General features: G+C 37.1%; 1 protein-coding gene across 4 annotated transcripts in view; it reads right to left on the reverse strand.

The window, feature by feature from the left end:
* Positions 1-27604, reverse strand: part of CNNM2 (cyclin and CBS domain divalent metal cation transport mediator 2) — a 140553-nt gene that overhangs the window by 41903 nt on the left and 71046 nt on the right. Inside the window, exon 2 of one of the 4 annotated variants that reach the window (XR_012498442.1) lies at positions 5494-5588. The exons of the other annotated variants lie outside the window; for them this stretch is intronic. The gene's annotated coding sequence lies outside the window, so the exon portion shown is untranslated. The remainder of the gene's footprint in view (positions 1-5493; positions 5589-27604) is intronic. 4 annotated transcript variants of the gene reach the window in all.

Genomic DNA, 27604 nt, shown 5'->3' on the forward strand with positions numbered 1-27604 from the left:
AGGCCAACTCCATCCAAATGGCCTATCCTATTAAAAACAGCCCTGTGGTCCTCCCACCGGTTAGGAGTCCAGGCCACAAACAATGATGGGCTCCCATTCCCACACCACCACCAGCTTGTTCTCGGTCTTTGCTTGTGCTTCAGTCTTGCTGTCAGATACCTCAGCCAGAAACCGAAGGGAGGCAATTCATAGAAGTTTCCAGTCATTATGTGACTTGCTTAATGGTCCATCCAAATGATTTGTGAGAAAATCTCGTGAACCAACAGAACACAAACTGAAGAGTTTTTTTCCATTATTCCTGTCTCCCAGAGTATTTAAAGACTTGGATTTTCCCATCTTTTGGGGAAATATTTTCTTATAAATAGTGAGGCATGCCGGGCATCTCCACGTCATCTTTTTTGGTGGTCTGTAACCCTCACTGTATTCTCACTGGAATGTTTTCCTAGTAAAGTATCGGCAATGGAAAACATGGCTAAGACAAAAGATGGCTTTCAGGCTGAGATGATGGGAACCATCTTTCCCAAGAGACAGGTAGTTCTTCTATAGAACTGTGGGGTTTATTTTAGAACCGATGAGTCTATTTTTGTCTTTCCTTTAGACTTGCAGCCTTCCTAAGGATAGACTGACTGACTATCCTAATGAGGTAATAATAGTCCAAAAGATTAGTAACAGTCCAACATATCTAATAATAAGAGATTTTAAATAGAGGAATACACTTTTGCTGCTAAGGCCAAATATCAGTGTTTTAATTTTATGATGTGCTCTTCTGTTCCTTTCTCATGTCTTAGTTTTTAGACCAATAATCATTTTGAACTTTGTTTTGTCCAAAGCTCTTCATTTCAACTAAACTAGTTTCTTGGATGATTTCTACAACAGAGGTAGACAAGGTTGGTAAGTACACAGTCATACATAAAAACATGGCCCTACGGTGATATTTGCAGTGAACAAAAACTGCTTAAATCTAGACGATGTACTCAAACCACAGCATACATTTGCTTTTGGAGCACACATTTTAAGGAGAGGGGAGAAGTCATCAGTTCTTTTTAAACCTGCTTAAAGGGGAAACTAAGGGCTGGTTTTGTTAAAAGAAGAAAGACCTTATCCCCTTTTCTCACAACTCTCCTCTTTTCAGGAAGTCCTTCCTGATGACCTCAAGTTGGAATTTCTGAGGAGGTGGAACTGCTATTATATATCATACAGTTAACATAAGTTACTTATTATATATTATAATAAAGTTCATAATCAGGATATGAGGGGGGAAAGGGACTATCAAAATTACCCTGTCACTGAGTCCTGAAGTTGGAAGGAAAATCAAAAGTCATCTAGTTCAAATTCTTATCTAATGTATTTAGCCCATCTATAAATTTTCCGCAAATAATAAACTTGAAAAAAAATGAAAACATAAATATTTTGAGGTTTTCCTCACTGACCTGAGATAAAAGTCCTAGCATTTTATTTTTCTGATTTTCTGTCTCTAGAAATCTTAAGTACTTCATTGCCATTGTAGAGGAGAAAAGATGCAATCAGATAAATTTAAAAACCAAACATTTTCTATTATAAATTCCTTCACAATTCCTTCTCATCTGCCCATTATCTACCTTCCCCCCAGTATCTCTTTAAAATTTGTAGGAAATAAAAGAAAGAAGTTTTTCAATATCTATGAGAAAAAAATCACCACCTAAATGTCTATCAATAGAAGCCTGGTAAAATAAATTCTAGTATTATCTATACAATGGAATACTATGCAGCTTTTAAAAAGAATCAAAGATCTACATGAGTTTTTATGAAAAGTTACCCAAAATACATTTTAAAAAACTGGAATATTAAACAGTATGATCCCACATATGTAAATTGTATATACATAGAAAAATTCTGGAAAGAAATAGATAACTGTAGCATGTTGACTGAAATCTACAGTACTGTTACAAGTTTGTGTCCTATAAACAGATTAATTCCGATAAAGTTTATTTTGTGTGAGTCTCATCAAAAAGGAAGAAAAGAATATAGATTTATAACTGTGTAACACTGCATTACTGTATATAATCCTAACAAGAGAAAATGTTTAATTTGACTAGGAATGAATGAGAATAAGATCAATGTCAACATTAGATGTCTCTTAAGCGCTACCTGAACATCCTCTAAGCCCCATGGCTTACTCCTTCCACTGCCATAGGCTTGGACGGGGTTCATGCCCATACAATCACTGCCAGCACACATCCAGCTCACGGCACAGCTCATGATACAGCTCAGTGTGCTTCTCACTCCTCCTGCCCTGGGACTTCTCCTGAAACCCACTCTGCAGTTAAGCACATGCAATCCAGAAACGGGGAGGAATTAATGCCTGTGAAAGGATACGTTCCCCTTTTGTACTCAAGTGGACAGTTCTGAGAGCATTTTGTACGGCTCCTTGCAAAAGGCCCTAGAGGTAGGATAGAACACCTGTTGCCGGTAGCTGAGGCTGTATCCAATGCACTATCACACCCCAGAATGTCCTTTCCTTTCTTCCCATTATATTTCCCATATGCTCCCTGGAGTCCCATTCCAAATACACTTCCTTGCACCAAGCCTTTGTATCAGGCCACCGTTCAGGCTAAGACAGAATCAGATGAGTGCCAAGCTTTTCTACCAACCAGTTTCTGGCTTCATACATTTCATCCTCTTCTATTTCCATGATTCCAGTGCCAGATATGTTAGGATACATTCATATCTCGACACCATGCTGGTCCCGCACCTTTATTTCACATTACCAGGTGAGCTGACACAGTGGGCAGGAGTATTTCTCAATGTCACTCCCATACTGGGGTGGCTAGCAAGAACTATACATTGAAATGACTGCAAACCCAAACTAAATGTATCCGCAGCTCAACTTTCCCACAGTTGGATTCCCCAAAATGCCTGGGAGCACTCCAATATCACCAGACACAAGACAAGAGAGAGAGAGAGGGAGAGAGAGTAACTCAAAGTAGCAAGAGACCAATAGTAGTTAAAATATCTGGATTTCACAAATTTTACAAAAACGTAACCATGTAAACTTTTGCAAGGCCCCTTCCCAAGGCCCACGCATATGAAGCAGTTGAGCTTGAACTAAATTAGCTTTATGGTAAGTCTGCTTTTTACTCTGCACTACTCAAGTAACTGTAACAAAAGTAGACATTAACCCATAGACTGAAAACTCTAAAATCTATAGAATAGCACCATTCCAGTCCAACCTTCTTTCCTACACTTCAGATATAAAAATATCCCAATTGCCTACTTGGTCCTCTTCACTTGTCCTACAAGCATCTCAAGTTGAACACATCCAAAACTAAATGTGTCACCTTTTTTACCAAACCTGTTCCTCCACTTCTATTCCCTTTGCTGACGAATGGCACCGCTATATATCAAACGTGAAGCTGTGGCAGTCCTCTTAGATTCCTCCTCTTCCTCTAGTTTCCCCCTGCTGTCACAACTTGGTTACCAAACACTGTGTGAAGTGCTAACGTTAAGACTATCTCCTAAATATCTATAGAATCTCTCCCATATTCTCCACCCCCCATGACCAGCTCACCTTACTACTTATAAGTCCTCATTATTTCTCTTCTGAACTGCAACAACCTTCTGTCTTTCTAACTTGAACATAATCTCTTCAAAGCCATCTCACTGATGCCACAGTGATCTTTCTAAAAAGCCAACTGAACATGTTATTCCCCTGCTTAAAATTCTCCCCTGGCACCCCATTACATTTGGGATTGTTTCAGGGCTTCAGCACGGCTTCCCACGCCCTCGTGACACGATCCCTGGCTCCTTCTCCAGCTCCATCTTCCACATCTTGCTCATTCCATGTCACAGCACACTTTTTGCCATTCTCCAATCTACGTACGCTATTTCATGGCTCCCTTTGCCAAGGACACCTCCCTCCCCTTGGCTCCTTGACTCTTCTTACTCAAAGACGTAATTCAGTATCGTCTCACCTGGAAGCCTTCCTAACCTCACACCCATGCCAGCTGGGTGTGGCTGTCCTGTCTCTGTGTTCCCATGGAGCCTTCGCTACCTCCATCGGAGCATTTATTACCCTACAGTACGATGTTTTCTTTCTTCCTATACTGTGAGATTCTTGAAGGCAACAGTTTTTCCTACCGAAAGCCTCAGAAGCTAGCACAGTGGCTGGTATACACTACTCTCAATGCTCAATGCTGAGTAATAGCTCAAATTAATCACAAGAAAATATGAACAGGGATGAAGATCAGGAAAAATGATATTATCTTTGTTAGCTCTTGTCATAGATTGTTTTTCTTCCTGGGACACAATGCAATAAACGAGGCCAACCAGTGACTGCCGGTTGACTATAATTTTAGCAACCATTTCCCAGAAGAATGACCAATTTAAGCTAAGGCCTTGTAGATAAAAGACTCTTATTTCCTATTTAATTTAATTGTACTGATTTTATTATTTTAACTCCTATTGGCACCAAAGTCTAGAAAAGTTACAATAGAGTTTGTCCCCAGATGCAGCCACCTTGAAAAACAAGTAGGAATCAAACCCTGTGCTCCTTCCTGTTGAGGTTGAGAATATCTTCAAAGAATTTTCATTGTCTTCGTAAATATACAACATGAATTCAGTCTGAAAACTGAGACTCAGGTATTCAAATATGATGGCATGTCAAGTTAAAAAAAAGATGGGAATTTAGCTTACTTAATGAATGAATGTTCAAGAGAACTCAACATTCATTTGCTTATGATGAAAAGACCTTTAGAAACAGACCATTCTTGTGTGAGACCTGGCCCTCCATCAAAACGACAACATGTCTTAAGCTTTCTGGGAGAAGGTTCTACAACTGACTAATAAGAACATCACCGTGGCTCCTGACATAACACTCAGAAGATCTAGGTCATCCATGGTCACTGATCCCTCATCCGAAGTCAGTTTTTAGAGTTCAATGTGTGATGGGACCCTGGAGAATACTGTCAGTACTTAAGTGCTGAGACCGAAGTTAGACAGGTCTGGGTTTGGATCTTTCGGTTCTGCTACAAACTAGCCGTGTGACCGAGGATGAGTCATTTATCCTCTCTTAACCTCTCACTTTAATCATCTGTAAAACAGATAAATCCTAAATTTACTATGAAAATTGAATGAAAAATATAGAATTGAACACAGTGCTTGGCACATAGTAAGCAATCAATAAATGATAATGATTATGTTATTGATGAACTTTCTCCTGGTTCCGGAAGTTAAAAATTATCTCAAATGTACATGTGTAATACCTTTTAATGTCTACAGAAACGGAATCTTAAGATCATTGGGATTATTCAGCGACAAGTAGCTTCCTTTAAAATATAGGTTTGTATCAAAGAGCATAATTTTTATCACCTAAGCATTCAATTCTATGTAGGCTTATTTTGTTTTCAAGTTCTTCAGTACAGTAACTCTACAAATTGTTCACTCTGTCTCAAAACCAAAAGTTTGCAGCTCGGTGGATCAAAAGGGTTATGGAGAGTGTCCTCCCTCCCCTCTCACCTCTAGAAGTAGTTGCTCCCGCTTACTGGATGAGGCAGTGGGGAGGGCGGCCCATGAAGGAAGCTTGTACAGCCACTGCCTTTGTCATATTTCCTCTGTGAAGAAACAGAAGACTTCAGTTCCTGGGATTGATTAAGCTCTAGAATAGAGAACTAAGGAACTACTTTGTATTTTCCTAGGAATCTCATCTCTCTTTGGGCGTAGTAGCACCATTGCAGCAAAACTATTACACATTTTTTTGCGTCTTTGTCAAGGAACTGGAATGATAAACACAGGTAGCTTGCAATACACAATAAACTGAAGGAAGTTGGCACAGAGCAGAGACTCAAAGACTAGGGGGATGAGAAGAGGAAAAAAAACAATGAAAAAATAAAGTATATGCAATAATCATACCAACCCTGACGTTTGCAAAGCTGTTGTGAAGATTACTATGTGTTAGATCGGAATTCACTTGAGGTTAATATGGTCTCCTCTGGTGCTGGTTATGGATTCATTCAACAAATATTTTAATTGAGCACTCACTATATACTAAGCACTGTACTAAGCACTAGGGATTACAACAAAAACACATACAAATAAGACTATTCTTTACTGTCAAGAAACTGGGAGTCTAGTGGGGAAGAGAAGGCAAGTAAAATGACAACATGGCAGACTCTAAAGTGACCTCCATGTCACAATGTGCTGACTCGATGACACACTCCATTCTGCCTGTAAAACACACTGACTGAGGTCTCCAGCACACTAAATGCTTTAGGCTAGTAGGCTACTATCTACTACTCTGCATAGATTAAGTAGAACATTTACTGAGAATTGGTTATTTTTGTTTCGAAGCCTATCTGTGACATCTTTACTTAATGCTGCAATTATGTAATTTAAATATTATAGAAACTGATAAGAATAAAAAGAGAGTTGATTCTATGGAAACGATGATGAATTCTCTGGAATCAGTAAAAGCAAGTTGCTTAAAAAACAAACAAACCTACATAACTGATATTGAATTAGCAGTGGGCAAGAGAATTATGAAAAGTGAGGAAAAATCTAGAAAGATTATGCACTAGCATTGTTTTGAAATGCTTTGTATTGCTTATGCCACTTAAAAAAGAAAACTCAAAGTTAGAGAAGATTTAGAGAATTCAGAGAAGATACATTATGCGTATGGTTCACATATTATTATAGGAAACACCAACCAATAAACCTACATACACTCAAAGAAAATGCCTTGGTCCTACATTAGAAGAATGCTAACACTATTTTCCAATGCCTGTTGAAATAAATTGATTCAGACAAAGAACATTAACGGCTGCTAAATCCATTAGGTGAAAGGTTGACGGAGAAAAGGATATTCGTGTGGTGCTAAAGTATCACTCCATAGATAACATGTGGAAAGGGGAAAACATATCTTTACAACGGAGACAGTTGCCGATCACCACCTTAATCAAGTGATCAAACTTAACATCATTAATAGTGGACAACCAGACTTTACGTGCCACCTGATGTAATGCACTCTGAAGTACATTTCATCCTTTATTGAAGTATTCTTGCCAAAAGTGTTTAATCAAGAATTTGGATCTAATTTCCAGTGTATAGAAACTGCAGGAGATAAATTATTTAAATGATATCATGAGAAAACAATCGTAGAAACCCAAAAGAAGGACACTCTACCAAAGAAATAGCATGGTTTCTTTAAAAAGTCAGTGTCATTATTAATTTTGTTTAGTGTTATTATAACATCAATTTCATTACATAAGAAAACATCTGTTTTTAAAAAAAGTTTAAGGTGGTGAAATAACATGATGTTTTGAATGTGTTGTAAAATATTCTAGAAAATGGCAAAATGTTGATAATTGAATCGATGATGGATATGTTGTAATTCATTGCCTATTATCTCTACTTTTACATATGCTTGAAACTTATAAAAAATAGAAAACACTCATTGCCATGAAAAACCTGAGGGAGGGCTATTCTCTCTTAAAAGAGACATAATCAAATGCAAGATACAAAAACTTGATTGAATCCTTGTTAGAAAAAAAAAACTGTAAATGACATTTTGGGAAACTGAGAAGAAAATCTGAATATGGACTAGGTAGTAAATGATTTCGGAACTATACATTTCTTCGTGATAATGGAATTAGGATTACGCAGGAGAATATGCTGAGCATTTCAGGGTGAAGTGTCACGATGTCTGCAACTTTGAAATGGCTCAGAAAAAAACATTAAGAATGATCAAATCTAGGAGATTTTCTTCACTTTTGAACAATTTCATAATAAAAATTTTAAACAATTTATCAAGTGATTACAAGTATGTTTTTTTAAAACAATATATTTAACATATGTATATGTACTTTTTAAAAAATTCCATACATCATTTAACTTTGTTGTTTAATGAACCAACTAAAGGTAGGAGGGAAGAGGATCCAGACAGTGGGGCATTGATAAATGTTTAACAACTGGCTCTCTGGAAAAAACCAGCCCTGGTTTGTAGCATGTGCCAATTTCCATGGTGTAAATATCCCTACCATAAATGATTTCAAGTAACATGATGTCACTGAACAGAGTTGGGAAGAGATGAGTACAACTGGTCTTTCAAGCCGATAAGAGCCAGTGCCAACACACCACTGGATCCAGATCATAAAACAGAGACATTTCAGCTTAATAGGCGAGAAGGAGTTGGTTTGCAGAAAGCAAAGTAAAAAGCAAGGCCCTCTGGGCTCTCAGTTGGTTAGAGCGCGAGCTCTGAACAACAGGGTTGCCAGTTTGATTCCCACATGCGCCAGTGAGCTGCGCCCTCCACAACTAGACTGAAGACAATGACTTGGAGCTGATGGGCCCTGGAGGGGTGCACTGTTTCCCAATAAAATATATTTTTTTAAATAAAGGTCCGCACCTGACAAGGAGGGATGGAGGAAAGAAGAGGTTTGTGCAGAGAAGACAAAGTATCACAGAATCTTCCTCAAAGAGTTGTTATGAACATTAAATTATATGTAAATTATTCAATACAATGTTTGGTATCCAATTATGACTAACTTACTAAGCCCGTCCTACTATTATTATTTCCTAACCCAATCCATAATCTGAAGGTCATCTCATCTTTTTAAGAAGTCATATGGTGGTTGCCCCTATAAGGGGAACTGAATGGCCAGGCAACTTGCAGATGGGTGAAAGGCAGATAACTTTACAGTGCTGAGCCTTTTAAATTTTGAAAAAAGTGAATGTGAATCTATTACTTATTCAAAATATAAATGAAATTAAAATCTATAAAGCTTAAGACATGAGTCTCTTGAAAGGGCTCTGCTCTTCTCTTACCTTAAGCCACTAACCTGTCATGTACATAGTTATGCATTCTTCCCTACCATTCCTAATATAATTTAAAATCAACAACCACAACTGCAACCCAATAAGAAAAGTTCCAGATCAGCACGCAGAGCTGACATGGTAAAAGCTGCAGCTTCACGAGTCTATTTATATACGGAGAAGTCTGAATCTTGGCTGCCTCAGCACCCACGACAAAATTCACATTAAGTTTTCAATCACTCAGAATGCCACATTTCATTCAAAAACTACGTTAATTCAACAAATGTTTACTGAGCACTTTCTATGTATTTGGGCCTATGAATATAGACATGAATAGAACTCTCTGCAACCTTAAGGAGTTCTAACTTGGCCTTGAAAGTCTCCTTTACTAGGAATTTATCTAATCTTAGACAACTATCTTTAGGCTAAAATTACTAAAAATATATACTGTGTTTCCCCGAAAATAAGACCTAGCCGGACCATCAGCTCTAATGCATCTTTTGGAGCAAAAATTAATATAAGACCTGGTCTTATATTACATTATATTATATAAGACCTGGTCTTATGTTATATTAAAATAAGACCGGGTCTTATATTCTTATGTTTACTTTTGCTCCAAAAGACACATTAGAGCTGATGGTCTGGCTAGGCCTTATTTTGGGGGAAACACGGTATTACTACTAATACACACACACACACACACACACACACACACACACACACACACACACAGTAAAAGCAATTCTTACTTAAAGGAACCAATATTTTCTCATAAACTTGCGGTGAAACACATTGTTAAATGAATCCTGGTTTGAAGCCATAAATTAGAGGTATATTCTTCTGGGGGAAAAAGTCCATAGATAAAAAGGATAGCGTAACATGATTCTTAGATGATTAGCAGTGATAAGTCCGACTCTCCACAGGACTCCATGCCTCCATTGGCCGGAGTCAAGTAAAGCAGCAGAAGTCTAGAGGGAATTGCAAGACTTAGAGTAAGACAATCCTCCTGCTGGCCTCCTCCATCTTCGAGGAGTGGGAGCCTCAGAACTCTGTGTTTCTGGCAAGACCTGCCCCCTTCTCCCCTCAATACCCACAGCCTGTCCGTGACTGTCTGCCTTGGACCTGTCAGGGCTAATTTCATCATGCCCCTATGGCAGTCACCGTAAGAAGCCCAGGACGCTAAAACCATCCTTTATTTTCCGCAGCCTCCAGTGGTTTACTCACACGCGTGCATTCAATAGTACTCACTCAGCTGCAGACTCAGGAGAACCCTCTGCAGATCTCTGGCACTCTCTTCTCCAATATTCTTTGAATTCTAGGCTCTGTTTAGGTTGCCCCTCCTTGTACTACGGTCTCCAGTAAGTAGTAAGCTGGAGCAATCACGGGGCTCACCTTCGCTCAAGGGTCATTTTCCTGCGTTGCCTATTGTCCATTGTCCGAAAAATGCCGTTTCGATGTACAGCAGGTCCTCCAATAATGTCCTTTGGTTCAATGTTGATATGTTATAACATTGATGAGCTGCCACAAGGAACGTAACTCAGATCAATTAGCCCATGGTAAAATTGGTTTCATTACACAGTCACAAAACCTATCAATGACATTGAGGGAGGACTTACTGTCCTCGCCTCTGTACAGCTTTCTACTTGTTGAGGAAGGAGGGTAAATCTGTTCTGTTACAAATGGACATCTCTCTTCTAATGGTCTTATTTTCCACCCCAGCTTAGTCACTTTCTTCTATGGCCACTCCCTTGACCTTGCCAGTCACAATTGCTGCATCCCTCCCATTATCTCGGTTCTAAACACATCTCCACCCCACCACCTCCTATCTTCTTAGATCAATCCTGCTAGTACCCAAAGTCCAACACTCCTTTACCTCACTTCCAATCCATTGTTCCTACCACCCTCTTTCCCCTCCCAATCTAGCTCTAATTCATTCCACTGTCAATCATTTAACACGTTGTGTACGGATCACGAGAATCTTCGTTTTTTTTCTGAGCCATGCGTTAAGGACGGATAACGAGAATTCTCGTTTTTACTGTTGACTCTTTTTACTTTGCATATTTTATTGAATTATTTGTAGAATAATTATTTATAGAATAATTTATAGAATAATTTATTTGTAGAATCTATTATTTATAGAAAAATAATAAATGACAAAGAAGCATTTACGCTTTAAAGAGTGCATTTTAAAGTAGTTTCTTTTAAAAACCTGCCGGAACTGAGGGGTAGTATGAGGGATTTAAACCCCGCCGTACACAACATTAGATCCTCAATTCCCTGGCCCCTCTCATTCATCTTATTTGATTGGCTAAACAACAACCCCATAAAATCCAACTCACTAAGAAATAGTACATATTTTCTATTTTGATCTTGTTTATTGCCTTCTGTCCCACTAGAAAGAAAGCCCACGATGGCAGGAATTCTCATCTGCTTTTTACTGTTATATTCCCGATGCTTAAAACACATGGAAGATACTCATTATGTGTTGATTGGTTTGAATAATAAAATCCAGTGCTCAAAAGTATTCAAATGAAAATACTAAAAGTGAAATGTGTATCTAGAACATCAAACTGTGTCTTGCTGTAGAATTAGTCATCATTAAGAAAGAAACAGAGAAGGTGTATATACTTCCATCCCTATTTTTTTAACCTCTCTTACCGATTTTTTTTTTTTTTTAACGTTATACATGGCTCTGACAAGATGACAAACCAGAATGGGCTCCCAGCACAATTTTGGAGATTCCAGAGACAGCTTAACAAAACTGTCACACTAATATAAAAGCTGTGAGAAAAACCTCAAAGAACAGAAAGCTGCCATTTTCAGCCGGGAAGAAGAGGCCCAGGCTGGCCCCAAGCAGATGCTATGGAGGAGACTGCATGGGGGAAAGGTTTCTTTAGATACGTCTTTTTCTTTTTCCATACTGCTCACGCTTTCTTTGCCCTCACTGCTCACAGCACTCTCTTGCACAGAGGGCATTAACAGCAGTATTAGGGTGGTATATTCCAGTGGGTTGGGCTGGAGAGCAGTAAACATAGGTACAAGTCACAGCAAAGCAGAAAGTATACCTTCCTCTTCCTACCCACCTTCACATTCAAAGTATGGTGATGACAACTGCCAGAGAAAACTTCTAGAGGCACAAGTTAGTGTCTGTGTTTTGCTCAGGAGCCCAGGGAGCCATCAGCAGATGAGATGGCTAATGCTCCAGAGAAAATGAACTCATAGAGAAAGAGATGAACTTATCTTAAGGGCAAAATTGCTATAGAAAAAAACCAACTTAATCAAATCATCTAGATCAGCCAAAATCAAGATAACGGATCAGTATGAAAAATAAAGTAGTAAATATCTTCAAAGAGATAAGAGACCATAACTGGAAACACAAAGAACAAGAAGTTTTAAAATAAGAACCAACTAGAGTTAACAGTATGAAAATTGTAAGAGCTGAAATAACCCAGCAGCTGGGCTGAACAGCCAAAGATCAGGTTGCGAGCTCTCCTAGAAGACATTAGGAAGGAATAAACAGATGGAAAATGTGAAGAAACCTTAAGAGACCGAGAACTGAGGTGGAAGTATCAATAAAACTATGTAATAAGAGACCCAGGGCCAGGGCGAGGGAAAATAATTAGGAGGAGAAAATATTTGAAGATACAATAACTGAGATTTCTCAGATGTAAGACCTCAGATTGAAAGGACTCATAAAAAGGGAACAGAAAATGGGGGAAATTTTGACAACTAGTCACAGTATAACGAAACAAAAGAATAACAAAAAGAAAGAAAAAATTCCAAAGTTTATAGAAAAGTAAATCATTTATAAAGAAAAAACAAGAATCAGATTGATTCCAGAATTCTCAAAAGCAACACTTGTTCTAAGAAGCCAATGGAATGATATTTGCAAAGATGTGAGGGAAAAAACTTCAAACTTAAAGTGTATACCTACTTAAATTATCAATTAAACACAAGGGTAAAATAAATATATTTCAGGCATTAAGGCCTCATAAGTCTCATTTCACAAAGGCCTTCTTGGAAGTATTCTAGCAAAAAGAAATACATATTCTGCATACACTATATGTACATATACACAATGGAATATTACTCAGCCAGAAGAAAAGATGAAATACTTCCATTTGTGACAACAGGGATGGATCTTGAGATTATCATGCTAAGCAAAATAAGTCAGACATAAAAAAGTCAAGAACCATATTCATACGATTTTACTCACATGTAGGATACAAAACTTAGAGTGACAAACAAAAACTCAAACATAGGGGCAGCTGGTTGGCTCAGCTGGTTAGAGCTCGTAACACCAGGTCACTGGTTGGATTCCCACATGGGCCAGTGAGCTCCACAACCAGATTGAAAAAACAACCACTTGACTTGGAGCTGCTGGGTCCTGGAAAAACACACTGTTCCCCAATATCCACCCCCAAAAAAACTCAGACACAGACAACAGCTCAGTGGTTACCAGAGGGAAAGGAAAGAGGGGGCAGGTAGAAAAGGATAAAGGGGGTCAAATACATGGTGATGAAAGAAGATTTGACTTTGGGTGGTGAACACAAAATACAATATACTGATGATGTATTATAGAATTGTATATTTGAAACCTATATAAATTTGTTAACCAATGCACCCCAATAAGTTTAATTTAAAAATGATAAGGGTAAGTATATAACATTAAAATCACTATTGTCTAAACAAGGTACAAAACAAACAAGAAAGTAAATCTATAGCAATTCCAGAACTAAAATTCTTAAAAAAAAAAAAAATCAAAGCACTTTTTTTGGGGGGATGGGTCGGAAGGATGGTCAGAGAGCATGTCAGATAATCATCTTTTTTGAAGTGTGGTAGAGGAGATACATTTAAAAGTTTAGGGCCGGCCCCATGGCTCAGGCGGTTAGAGCTCCATGCTTCTAACTCTGAAGGCTGCCGGGTCGATTCCCACATGGGTCAGTGGGCTCTCAACCACAAGGTTGCCAGTTCAATTCCTCAAGTTCCACGGTGGGGGGGGGGGGGGGGGGTGTGCCCCTGCAACTAAGATTGAACATGGCACCTTGAGCTGAGCTACCACTGAGCTCCCGGATGTCTCAATTGGTTGGAGCACGTCCTCTCAACCACAAGGTTGCCGGTTCGACTCCCGCAAGGGATGGTGGGCTGTGCCCCCTGCAACTAGAAAACAGCAACTGGACCCGGAGCTGAGCTCCGCCCTCCACAACTAAGACTGAAAGGACAACAACTTGAAGCTGAACGGCACCCTCCACAACTAAGATTGAAGGGACAACTTGTCTTGGAAAAAAGGCCTGGAAGTACACACTGTTCCCCAATAAAGTCCTGTTCCCCTTCCCCAATAAAATCTTAAAAAAAAAAAAAAGTTTAAACAATTGATAGAAAAAAACAAAAATACGTGTATGTATGTATGTATATTATCAAGTTAAGGGTTATGGACAACTACCAAAAGAATAACAGAATGTAAAACTTTCAAACAAGGGGAATATCTGATGTAGCCAACAGGTGATAGGAAAAAAGGAAAGCAAAAAATAAACAGAAACCTGAAATAAAATGGCTAACAAAGTCAAAATATAGAAATATTTTATGATTTATATCAATGAACTCACTGACATATTCGGAATGACTTTTTCAAAAAGATACAATATATGCTCGTTTTAGAGAAAAAATGAACTAATTTGGAAAACGGAGTCTTACAAAGAAATTAAAAATCATCTTAAATCCCACCTTCTGAACTTTTTTTTTCTGTACAAGTGTATGTGTATTACATATTTTTTCACACACACACAAAAAATCCCCTTTTTGCACTTAAGTCTTGAAAAATCTCTCCATGTCAATTAAAAGACAACCTTATAGTGATGTTTTCAGTGGCTAAAAAAGTAGTTTCGTCAACGGATACCTAACAATTATGGTTATATACAACCATGCATTTAATTCCTGCAGGTTAGACATTTCAGTTCCCAAAGTTTCACTCTTTCAAATAACATTTGATAATTGCTCCTGGTAAAACTATCCTTTCCTGATTACGCTTCTAGTTCCATAGGATTCAGAGGAGGCCCAAGGGGTTCTACGTGGTAAGACTACCCCCCACCCCTTTCACTGGGCTCTGCTTCTCTACTGGATAAATCTCATCACCACATTAAAAGCCTGAAATATTTCCCATCTTTACAACCAAAAAACTTCTCCAGATCTCCTCTCTTCTTCCTGCTATCACTCCATTTCACTACTCTTTACAGCAAAACCCTTGAAAGAACTGTGTCTACTCACTGTCTCCATTTCCTCATCCTTCATTCTCGCCTCAACATGCTCCCAATTAGCCAGTCTCATCCAATGAAACCACTCTTGTGAAGATCTCCAGTGACCGCTCATTTGGCGAAAGCCACTGATGAGTTCTTAATCCTCCTTCAGTTTTTGATTATTCCTTTCTTGAAACAATCTCTTTACTTTGCTTCCACAATACTTTCTGGGTTTTCTCCATTAACGAATGGCCCCTCCACCCCAATCTCCTTAGCTGGCTCCACGCACTCCCCAGACCTTGAAAAGTCAGTGCTCTTGATCTTCAGAGTTGGATCTCTTCTCTTCTCTGTTTACACTTACGCATTGAAGTCAAGACCTCATTTAGTCTCAAAGTTTTAAGTATCATCTATAGGCTGATGACCCCTAGTTATATCTCCATCTAGATCACACTTCTGAATTCCAGATTTATATTTCCAACTGCCTACTTCGTATCTCCCACCAGGCTATCTACTAAGTATATCAAACTTTATTTCTTTCTCTAAATCTGTTCCTCCTTTAGTGGAGGAAGGGATGAATCAACATTTACCCATGGCTCAAGCCGAAAACCTAGGCCTCATCCTTAACTTTTCTCTTTCTCTCACTTCTAATTCTCTGAAAAATATCCAGAATTTGATATTTTCTCACCAACCCCAACTCTACCCCTTTGGTCCAAGCCACCATTATCACTCACCTGAATTGCAACAACAGCTTACTAACTGGTCTTACTCTTGCTCTCCACATTACATTCTTTGCAGGATCGCCAAGTGATCTTTTACAAAGATCACTAAAATTCTGTCACTGCCCCACTCAAAACCCTCCCCAAACTCCCCAACACACCTAGAATCAAAGCAAACTCCTTACCATGACCAGCAAGTCCTTACTGATCTCTGCCAATTTTTGTGACCTCATCTCCCATCATTTCCGGACTGGCTTACTCTTCTCTACACACTTCTTGCTGTCTTTTGATATGCCAAATATACTCCTGTCTAAGGATCTTTAGTCTCCCATTGCCATTTGTGGATCACTCTTCTCTAGATTTTCGTATCACTTACACCTCCACTTCAACCAGGCCTCTGCTCAAATGTCACGTCCTCATGAGGCCTTCCCTACCATCCTGTCTAAAAGAGCTCCACCTCCCCCAGTCAATATGCCTTTTTTCTGTGCTGTATGTAACACTTATCAGTACCTGATATTATATGTCCTATTTATTTGCTCAGTGTGCTCCTCACTTACATACAGAATGCACAAAGGTAGAACCTTATCTTAGTGACACTGTTTCTTCCATGCCTAAACAATGTCTGGAACACAGGCACCCAACTCGTAAGTCTTTTTGGAGTAATATTGACTAAACACCCTCAGTCATACATTTTCATGCCATTTGCATTAAAGGCTAATGATCCATCTTTTCCTACCCCTCATAAATCAAGAGTCATCAGATAATAACAATGTAAAATGTTATTACAAAATGTTTCAGATATAACAAACAGTGTAATACAAAAACACCCACGTACCTACCACTCAGTTTAAGGAATAAAGCATTATAAGTATAGTTGAGCTCCATGAAACCCTCTCCACTGAGACAACTAGTATCAGGTTTAAATAAAACCTAAAGAGGAAAAAAATGTTCAATTCACCTGATTTTTTCCCCCATTAGCTTTAAAAAAAACACCAGAAAATAAAACTATTTGACAAAATAATAAAACTACTAAAAAAAAAATCCCATGTTACAATGAGATTGGGGTTTTGGATGGAGAAAACAAAAGAAAGGGAAAAAGCAGACATAGGGAAGTGGGCACAAAGAAGCAGAGACCTGGTAAGGTATTCACAGGACCACTAAGAGGAGGAGACTGGAGGCAAGAGGAAGGTGATGCTAGGAACTGGGGGAGGATCGATCATCTGTCTTCCCTGCTGAATACAGGATTACAGAATAGTCACGAAGCCTGGACCTAACTAGGTATACATTCAATTACATTAGGGAAAGTTTGGATGACGCTCATGTAATCACATAGTTTGGCATGGCAGCATATATCAAAGTTGATAAGTAAATGTTGTATGTAAACAGAGGGGAAACAAGCTGGTGGCTCAAAACATAACAGATACGAGGTGTGATCAAACAATAGGGTGAATGCTTAAATAAAAAAAATTATTACAATAAAAGACACATTGCCATTAATCCCCCTCAGAGTACTTCCCCTTGTTTCAAACACACTCATTCCATCGTTCTTGCCACTTTCTAAAGCAGTTTTGGAAGTCCTCTTTCATGAGTGGTTTTAATTGTGCTGTCATGGCTGCCTTGATGTCCTGAATCAATTCAAAACGTTTACCTTTCATGGTCGTTTTGACTTTGGGGAAGAGCCAGAAGTCGCATGGTGCCAGATCCACTGAATAAGATGGATGAGGACACACCGTATGTTTTTGTTTGACAGAAATTGCTGTACCAGAAGCGATTGTGACACAGGGTCTTTCCATTGTGATCACAAAATATGGTGAATGCGGCTGCTGAGTGCCATCCAACGGAAATGCAGGGATCTTCAATATGGGAAGCAGCACAATGAACCTTAGTTAACAGTGGGTGACAAGTTTCAACTTGTTCCATGCAGTCAGTCAGGTGTGAACTATGGTTGAGAAAAGGTGTGTTTTAAAGTGTGCCGTAAATCATCCTCCATCATGACAACACGTCGTGTCACACATCACTTCTGGGACGGTAATTTCTGTCCAATAAAAATATTATGGTGTCTCCTTATCCACCTTATTCACTGGGTCTGGCACCGTATGACTTCTGGCTCTTCCCCAAAGTCAAAATGATTCAGGACATCAAGGCAGCCACAACAGCGCAACTACAGACACTCACAAAAGAGGACTTCCAGAACTGCTTCAGAAAGTGGCAAGAACAATGGGCTAAGTGTTTGAAGTGAAGGGGGGTATTTTGAGGGGGATTAATGGCAATGTGTCTTTTACTGTAATACTTTTTTTTTAAGCATTCACCATATTTTTTGATCATACCTCATAGATGGAAAATCTTTTCAGTTAGAATAATACCCTAAGGATTCAATAAAATTAGAGTCAAACTGGAAATACCATGACCCATTAAAAATAGGTCTTTTAGAGCTTTGTCACTACAGAGCAATATCACTAATCCAACAGAAAATTTGATATGTTATTGAATCTAATATATCTAATAGAATCTAATACTATTTTGCCACAAAAGCTATTGGCTCCATAGAGAATAGTTGATTCTAGTCTAGTCTAGGAAAAGAATCAAGATGGGGCTGGAATATCTTGTTTTTGCCACAATGTCTAGAAAGGAGCAGTTTAAAGTCAGATGGCATTTTGGCTATTAATTCTGTGAAAATTCACGAGTCTTAATGGTACTCAAAAGGGGCAAAATCTTGAGCTACAGGGTACCTGTAGTGAAGAGGGCAAGTAGAAGTTAAAATCCAGCCAGGCTTAGCTAGCTGAACCTTGAGTCTTGACCTGGGGCCTTTTTGTAATTCATCTACCTAGAGGGACAGCTTTGTCTTAATTCACACGGAGGTACGGCTTGTGCTAGAGATGGTCCTGGGTATGGGACATGAATTTCCAATAATATTAAAAATGTTATATGTCAACATACATTAATTCATATGATTACCAGATAAAGTTCTATCAATGCAAACCATACAGTTAACTACATCTAAAGTAGTCAAGAGACCAAAAATTAGGTAAGTACAACATACAAAAGAGGCACAGGCGTGGACAGTCCCATTACTAAAAAGGGGTTTAGGCCAATAAAAAGACAAGCCTGGGCAATTACTGACCCAGTCCTGTATCTCCAACCCATAACCCTACAGTAGGTTTGAAATGGTCATTCTGCCCATCTTCATTGAAAAAATAAATTTCTAACCCCTAAATGAAGAAACAGTAGTGATATTTTTATATAAGTCATGTTGATACAGGTGTAGTAATAATTTTTATAACCATTATGCTCATTTGTGCATGCTTTTTAAAAAGTTTAAAATTCTTGAGACTATCTGACTTAAAGACTTATTTGACTTATTTATTAGAAATTTGAAGTACTTGAGGAAATCAGATATATTACATTTGTAAGTATGATCTGAAATGTTTAAGGGACTCTAATCAAGTGTATAAAGGGTGTTAATATGAGAATTTCATCTGTGAAGTTCAAAAGCATTTGAGCATCAATAAAAGAACACGTAAATATGTCTTTAATATTAACATACAAATAACTAAAATTTACTGGATTTACTATATTTTAAGTTGTCTTTTAAGGCTTAAAGAAAAATAGGTTTTAAAGTCATAATTTTAATAAGTTAAACTCTAACCAAAGCATTAAGTAACTCAGTGTCTGCCTGGTGTAGTGTAACTAGATAGCCTACATTCAAATTCCAGCCCTGCCATGCCACCTTCGGCAAGTTACGTGAATTTTTATGCCTTAGGGTCTTCATCTGTAAAATGAAATAATTATAGTACATGCATCAAAGCCTTTGTGAGGATTGAGTTAATATACATTAAACACTTAAAAAGTTACAGAGGAAATTGTAAGTGCTCTATAAATGTTAGCTACAATTATCATCATCATCATTGACTGATTATCGCCTGACTAGACTATGAATGCCTTAAGGACAAGAACAATGTCTCACCTGTCTTTATATTCCTACCATTTAGCACACTGCCTGGAACCCAACAGGTACCCAGTAAATACTGCCTCAATTTAACTGACTAGTCTCCAATTCTAGCTATTAGGTTGTGGGTTGCAAGCTATAATACAGAAAGGGAACCCACATGATAAATGGCAGAAGCAAAAATAAAAGGGCCAATAAAAACTAGACCCCCAAATTTTATACAGTCAAAAAATATTATTTCTTGGAGTGGTGTTTTCTTACTCTATGTGTAGAAAAAGTTCCAAACTGTACTAAGAGAATTTCAATCGGGACTGGATAGTAATAGTTGATCGAAATCTAGACCCTAGATCTAGAATTATAGAGACTCGATATAGAATTTGAGATTTCTCCTCAATAAATTTAATCTAACAGTTTACTGTAGAATTAATTACTTTAACTTTTTCCAACCACCAAACCTTGTTTCTGAATTAAAGTATAATACAGTCTTAACCCATTCAATACAAGGCACCCTTTTTATTTTCCATTGCTCTTGGATTTTCCAGCAGTTTGGTCTCATTTGGGTTAATTACCAGTACCCTAGATGGAAAATTTTCCTGGTAGGTTGTTCCATTGAGAGCCATTAGAAAGCACTGTTTGCGTCAGACTCTGTTTTCTGCTTGGATAAAGGGGGCTGTTACTTCCAATCCCAATTTTTTTTAGCATCCCGCCGTCACACTTCACCGAGTGCACCCTGTGCTTGCCTTCTAATGACCTTTCAAAGCAAAATGCTTTATCTAACTTTACCTTTATTTACCTTCCCTTAGAGTACAGATTAAGTCCACACAGGTTTTAATTTCATCAACAGATATCACATGACTGCGATAATAGTAATAATTCACAATTATTGCAGGCCTGTGTATGCCGGGCACTGTATTTGTATATCTCATATAATTATCCAAGAACTCCATGAGAAAGAGATTATTAATTCCATTTTTAAAATCACAAAACAGACTTTAGAAGGCTAACTAACATTCCCTGGGTTTCTGTCCTCCCTTCTAAGGACTTCGATTACTCAAAACAGTTTTCTCTTATAAAATAGGGCTCTATGAACAATTCCTCATTTTGTAAATTAAGAAATTGAAGATCAAAGATTATATAGCCAAGAAGTATACAAAGCTAGAATTCATGTCGATATAGTTCCAAACTCCATAGTGTTGATTATTTTGTTATGCTAGCTATATAATTTAATAAGGGCTTTCATAGAATTTCCTTCCACTCTCAGCTAAGGAATGAAAAATCTGCCTGAAAAAGACTACTTATTTTGAACTATACTTCTCTTTTTATGTTTGAAGAAAGATAGGGAAAGGGAAAGAAAGAAAAGGCTATGGTAACTATTCTCTCCAAAGGTTCTGAAACTGTTCTCTACGACAGACTACACCAAACTGGATAGAGTCACACTGAGATATCACTGAGTACTGAACCCTTTTCTAGAACATTCTTTAATGTTTTTAGAACTTCAGTAAACTGCTTGGTTTGCAGGTAAATAAATTCAACCATTTTTTGCAATTCAACTCAAGATTTTTAAAAATAGATGTACCAAGTTATCTATATTTTCTCTCAAAACCCAGTGACAACAGGTTACTCTATAACATATATCATACAGTGTTCTCTACTTAGGTCAGTTCTGATTGATAAAATTGCACTCACTTATTTTTAGAGGCTTTCATTTTATAATTCTTACTGGTAGAAAATAGTTTCAAAATTCAACCTGGTATTCAATGCTTATTCATTTTAACTCACTTTAAATAAATACTTTAAATTATCTATTTTAAGTACCAGATTATTTCTTAATAATAGTATCTCTATCAATGTTTTGTTGTTTTGTAAGAGTATTTTTAAACGAGTCTAGAATTTAAAATGGAAACTTCAAGGAGTAATCACATATTTAGAAATTATCAAACTTTCACTGGGTTCAATAATTTAACATACCCAACAACTGAAAAACCATATTATTAAATATTCCTGATTGGAAACCTAGAGCTATACATTGTAATCCAATCTCACACAAAAAAGCACAAAAGTATCTTCAAGTTTACAGTTTAAAAGTACTTATAAAGTTGAGCCCAAATAATGTCCTAGTCATATGCGAGTAAATGAGCATCTCCCTAATTAAGGAAAAAAACTGAGATTAAATTCACTTTATTAAGCAAATAGTTTACTTAGATATTATATATTAATAGTATAACTAAGTCTACTATAAATCTATTACAGAATATTTAAAATAGACACGAGGTTTATTTTACAGTTTGATACATATTTGCACCAAACTGCTTTCCAAAACGAGTGCAAGACAGTCAGTCTATTTTTCTATACTCTCAACATTGGATCTTGTCAATCTTTGCATTTTATTTAATAAAATGTATAAAATACGATGTCTTGTTTTGATTGTTAAGGAAATTTAACAGTTTAAAGTCATTGACTACTGTTTTTTGTTGTTCATATTCTCTTTTCTACTGGTGCATTTATCCTTTAATTTTTTTTATTTAAAAGCTCTTTGTAAATTAAATATTTTGTGCATTTTTTGCAAGTATTTATTCCAATCTATGATCACCTTTTAAACACAGTTTATGCATTGTAGCCAAACCTGTCAATCTTTTTCTTCATGAATTTTGGATTTTGTATAATCTTAGAAAGTCCTTCCCCCATCAAGAGTATAAAAGTAATGTATTCTCCCACAGTAAATCCATCTTGAATTTGTTTTGGCACAAAAAGTGGCCACCTACTTTCTTTGAATGTCCATTTACTCCTAAATTCTAAAATTCTGAGACACACTGATCAAAAAGTTAGTGTGTGCCACATTCATATTTTTCATGATTTTATAAAATTTAGTTTTCATATTCCACCCCCCTTCATTGTCATGCTTTTCCAAACAGGAATACTTATATTTTAGCCCACATCATCTTCTTAATTATTTCAGTTCTCCTTTCCAACTCCATCATATTTTTTTTTTGTATTATTACATTCAAAACTTACACCAAAACTTCAGCAGTAACAACATAATATTTTAATACATGACCAGATGCTGCCTCTGTTAGGTTTCAGGTTCCTTCTTAACAATGTCCAGTACTTTATCCACCAAACTATATTGAACCATTATTTTTAGAATATGGTTTATAATAAACCTTAGCTCATATTCCTCTGACAAAAAGTATATACGTTATCCTTGTCCACATGAATCTCATTTGTCAAGAATTTGAGCACTCATGTAGACACATAAAAAGTCCTTAAATATTATCAATAATACCTAAGAAATTAAAACATATAAAACCTCTTATACATTGCTGGTGGAAGTGTTAACTACTTTAACTTCATTAGAGGGCAATTTGGCCAAATCTACCAAACTTGCAAACGCAAATATCTTTTGATTCAGCAATTTTACTTACAGGAATTTATCCTATAGGTACACTTATACGAGTGTAAAATGATGTATGAACAAAGGAAATTCTTTGTTGCACTGTTAACAGTAAGAAGTTTGGAAACAACTTAAATATCCATTAATAAGAGACTGTTAGGGCCGGCCTGGTGACTCAGGCAGTTGGAGCTCCATGCTCCTAGCGCCGAAGGCTGCCTGTTCGATTCCCACATGGGCCAGTGCCACATGGCTCCATTGGTTGGAGCCTGTCCTCTCAACCACCAGGTTGCCAGTTCGACTCCCGCAAGGGATGGTGGGCTACGCCCCCTGCAACGAACAACTGGCAACAGGACCTGGAGCTGAACTGCACCCTCCACAACTAAAGTTTGAAAGGACAACAACTTGACTTGGAAAAAGTCCTGGAAGTACCCACTGTTCCCCAATAAAAAGTGCTGTTCTCCTTCCCCAATAAAAATCTTTAAAATAAAAAAAAGTAAGAGACTGTTAAATCAATTATGATACATCCATGTAATAAATATGAGCACAATGCAGCCATAAAAAATAGTGAGAATGTTCTTTTATGTACCAATATGAAACTATCTCTAAGATCTATTGAAAAAAGCAAAGCACAGAAATATGCATACAATATGTATAACATGCTATCATATGTAATGAAAAGGGGAAAATAATAAATACACTTCTCATTTGTGTGTTTCTAAATGGGTATACAAGAATTAACTTTGGCTGCCTCCAGGGAAAGAGCACTGATAAAAGGGGGAAGAAATTTCAATATATGTATTTTTGTACTTTAATAATATTTTATATACTGTGACTGTATTACCTATGCAAAAGAAAAAAATAGCAAAACATTTACCATTGCTTTTTATTTTGTTTAAACTTTTATTTTAAGTGTGTTTTTCCAGGACCCATCAGCTCCAAGTCAAGTAGCTGTTTCAATCTAGTTGTGGAGAGCGCAGCTCACAGTGGCCCATGTGGGGATCGAACCGGCAACCTTGTTGTTAAGAGCACCACGCTCTAACCAACTGAGCTAACTGGCCACCCGACTATTGCTTTTTTAATGTTCTTTTTAAATTTATTTTTACCTGACAATCACACTTTGTAGGCTTTTCATTTCATTCTCACACTATTTTTCATAATATATCCTTTGCTTAAAATAGCTTATTTTACCCTACCAGTGGTCTCAGGATGCTTTTATTAAGCAAAGATGAGATACCTATTGACACACACCTTTCCTAAGTATGTGCACATATTAGTAAATAGATATCCTCCATGTGCCAAGCAATGCGCTGGATGTGAGACATAAAAAAATATACAGTCCCTGCTTAAATCTATGTCACTACTGTCACTTTTTTTTCAAAATGTAAAGTTTTCCCTGACTATAAAAAAATACAGGCTCGGGGCCGGCCCCATGGCTCGGGTGGTTGGAGCTCCATGCTCCTGGCTCCAAAGGCTGCCAGTTCAATTCCCGCATGGGCCAGTGGGCTCTCAACCACAAGGTTGCCGGTTCAATTCCTTGAGTCCCGCAAGGGATGGTGGGCTGTGCTCCCTGCAACTAGCAACGGCGGCTGGACCTGGAGCTGAGCTGCACCCTCCACGGCTGGGATTGAGGGGATAACAACTTCACTTGGGGGGAAAAAATATATACAGGCTCATTGCTTAAAAAAAAAGGAAAACATCACTATTAAGAGACAATGACAATTAATATTTAATGTCTATCTTTCCAAAGTTTTTTAAATTTCACATATATCTTTCAAAAAACAAACATGGGAATATTATATATACCATTTGGCAATGTATATTTTACACTTGAATACATATGAACACTTTCCTATATTATTAAATACAGTACGGAAATGTTTTAAATCAAAGTAATATGTACATGATTAAACATCCCCCTACTTATCACTTCTAAAATGTTCCAACTTTTAGTTTACTTTTGTAATTATTTCCATCTCTCTGACACTTCTACCATTATTTTTTTGAAATTTTCTAAAATTTTAATAAGATAACATTGACTGGTGCCATTCAATTCTTGCATTTCATATGTCTCTACTAAATGTACAAAGACTTACATCTCCTCTGTTTGCATGTGACAACTACAAATCTGGAGTGATGCAGGTGTGCTGTACTGACGACACAACACATACCTTAAGATAAATAGTCATAAACAGTGTAAATATCCAAAATGGTGAGCAGCTGTTTTCACTATTTCTTGATTTATCCCTTTTAGACATTGTCTATGGACTTCAACCCACTGCAGATCCTTTGCATCACATCCCATCTCCAGTCCCCCCTTCTCCCAATATACTTTTTATCAGTAATTGTACATTCTTTATATGTTAACTTCATAACTTTTAGTAATATAATTGTACCTTTATTTTCTACCACTTATAGACAGTAGCCTTTGATTTCCCACTTTTAAGATAACCATGTTGGCACTCCTTTTATACTTAGTTCTCTTCCCCTCCTTTCCCCGCTCAGCTTCTACAATACAAATGTACCTTTTTGTACAATACAGCTAACATATCTGATGGTTGCACCACTTTCTACTGTATGGGTACACACACCATAATTTCCCTGATTAAACCTCTAATGGATATACTTTGTTCCCAATTTTTCACTCTTAAAAGCAATACTGCAATAAACATGCTTATACACACCTTATACACTTCTCCAGCTTTTTTTTTTTCCTTAAGATAAATATTTAGAAGTGAAACTTTCTGGGTGAAAGATACCTTGTTAAGGTTAAACTATCTTGCAGAAAAGATTTACCAAGATGAGAATACGTGAATTACTTTTAAAGACTAGCTTTAAAAATGGATTAGAATAATCATCCCTGAAGTTTCATATTTTCTTTCATAGTTTATCCCAAAGTTGAATTTTATTAAAAGGTCTGGTTCTCATTAAGTGTCACATAGAAAAACGTACTATTCGTTTCTATACAGTGCACTTGTATAACAGTGCACTTGAATTATTTCTCTATCCTATTATATTCTGAAAACAAAAACCACAGAAATTAAAATGTTTGGGTATATTTACATATTTGTAAAGTGGTGCTTTTGACAGTTTACATAGAAAAGCAAAACTCTTACGTTAAAAAAAGCAATCACAATTATTTTTCCGATTTAAGGTAGAATATTATTAATGTCTAAAATCAGTTTCTGTAGAAAACTTCTAAATGAATCACCTCCTTCTCTAAATTTCAAAATTGATCAATTAAACACACACACACACACACACACACACACACACACACACACACACACACCCTAATGAGACCATGCACCTTTTTTGAACTTAAGAATACACAGATTTTCCCGTAAGGATATTTTTCCTTTAAATATTGTCTCTAAAATCAAATTACTGAGATAACACTTCTCTGGTTCAATCCCAATTTTTAAACGTCTACTCAAATGTCATAAACCAACATGAAGTTTCCCTTAAGAATTATTTTTATAAGTGGTCATATTTTTAAGAACTCTCAAAATGTTCCCATAGCTGAGTGGATCAGGTTGTCTAAACGGACAGGCAATTAGCTAATATATAAACTGCATTATAATTACATATGGAAATTTGAAAAATCTCATTTTTCAAATGCTTGGGAATATGCATTTCAGAGTCCACATTTATGAAAGTACAATGTGATCATTTGAAAAAATTTTTTAATTTTCTTCTAATTTCTGATTTAATATTTTCAATTGAAAACTAATCTATACAGTGGTAACAGCAGAGCTGGCTTCATGAGCATGTGACATAGGTAGTTACAGAGGGTCCCATGCTTGGTTTAATGCTCCCCTGTTGTACTGAAATTCTTAATTTTTTGAGCAAGGTACCCTACATTTTCATTCTGCCCTGGGTCTCACAAATTATACAGCTGAACTTGGGTGACAGTGAGGCCGTCCAATAATTTGAAGCTAAGATAAATAAAGTTTCTCTCTAGAATTAAACGTTGGAAAAAAGAAATCACCCAGCATTTCCCTAGCACAAGAAATTATAAATATGTAACTGAAAAAATCTGGAACACACAAAACTCTACTCAGTGGGACTTAGGAACAATCTTGGAGAAATACAGCAACAAGGTGATTATCATTTTAGTGGAGAGAATTTTAATTACATTATATTCTGCTTTATGAACATAGCTGTCAGGGCAATCCCTTACAGAGGAATGAGAGAAAAACACAGGGGTTAAGTTACGCATATCCAGCCGTGAATTCTTCATGAGCAAGAATGTGCCCAGCACTCAAACATATATCCCTATCACTGAGTGTTCTCACTGGGTTATCAGAGCTGAAGGCTTCAATCAAAGTCATATATTGTCATGTGCCATTTAACGACAGGAATACATGTTACGCGCCTAAACACATCATTAGGCCATTTCGTTGTGCGAACATCATAGAGTACACTTACACAAACCTATTAGGTTGGCGCAAAAGTAGTTGCGGTTTTTTGCAAGCCTGTTAAACCGCAATTACTTTTGCACCAACCTAATAGATAGTATATCCTACTACACACC

Source organism: Rhinolophus sinicus, linkage group LG07, assembly GCF_036562045.2.
Source record: "Rhinolophus sinicus isolate RSC01 linkage group LG07, ASM3656204v1, whole genome shotgun sequence".
In the NCBI taxonomy this organism is placed as follows: domain Eukaryota; kingdom Metazoa; phylum Chordata; class Mammalia; order Chiroptera; family Rhinolophidae; genus Rhinolophus; species Rhinolophus sinicus.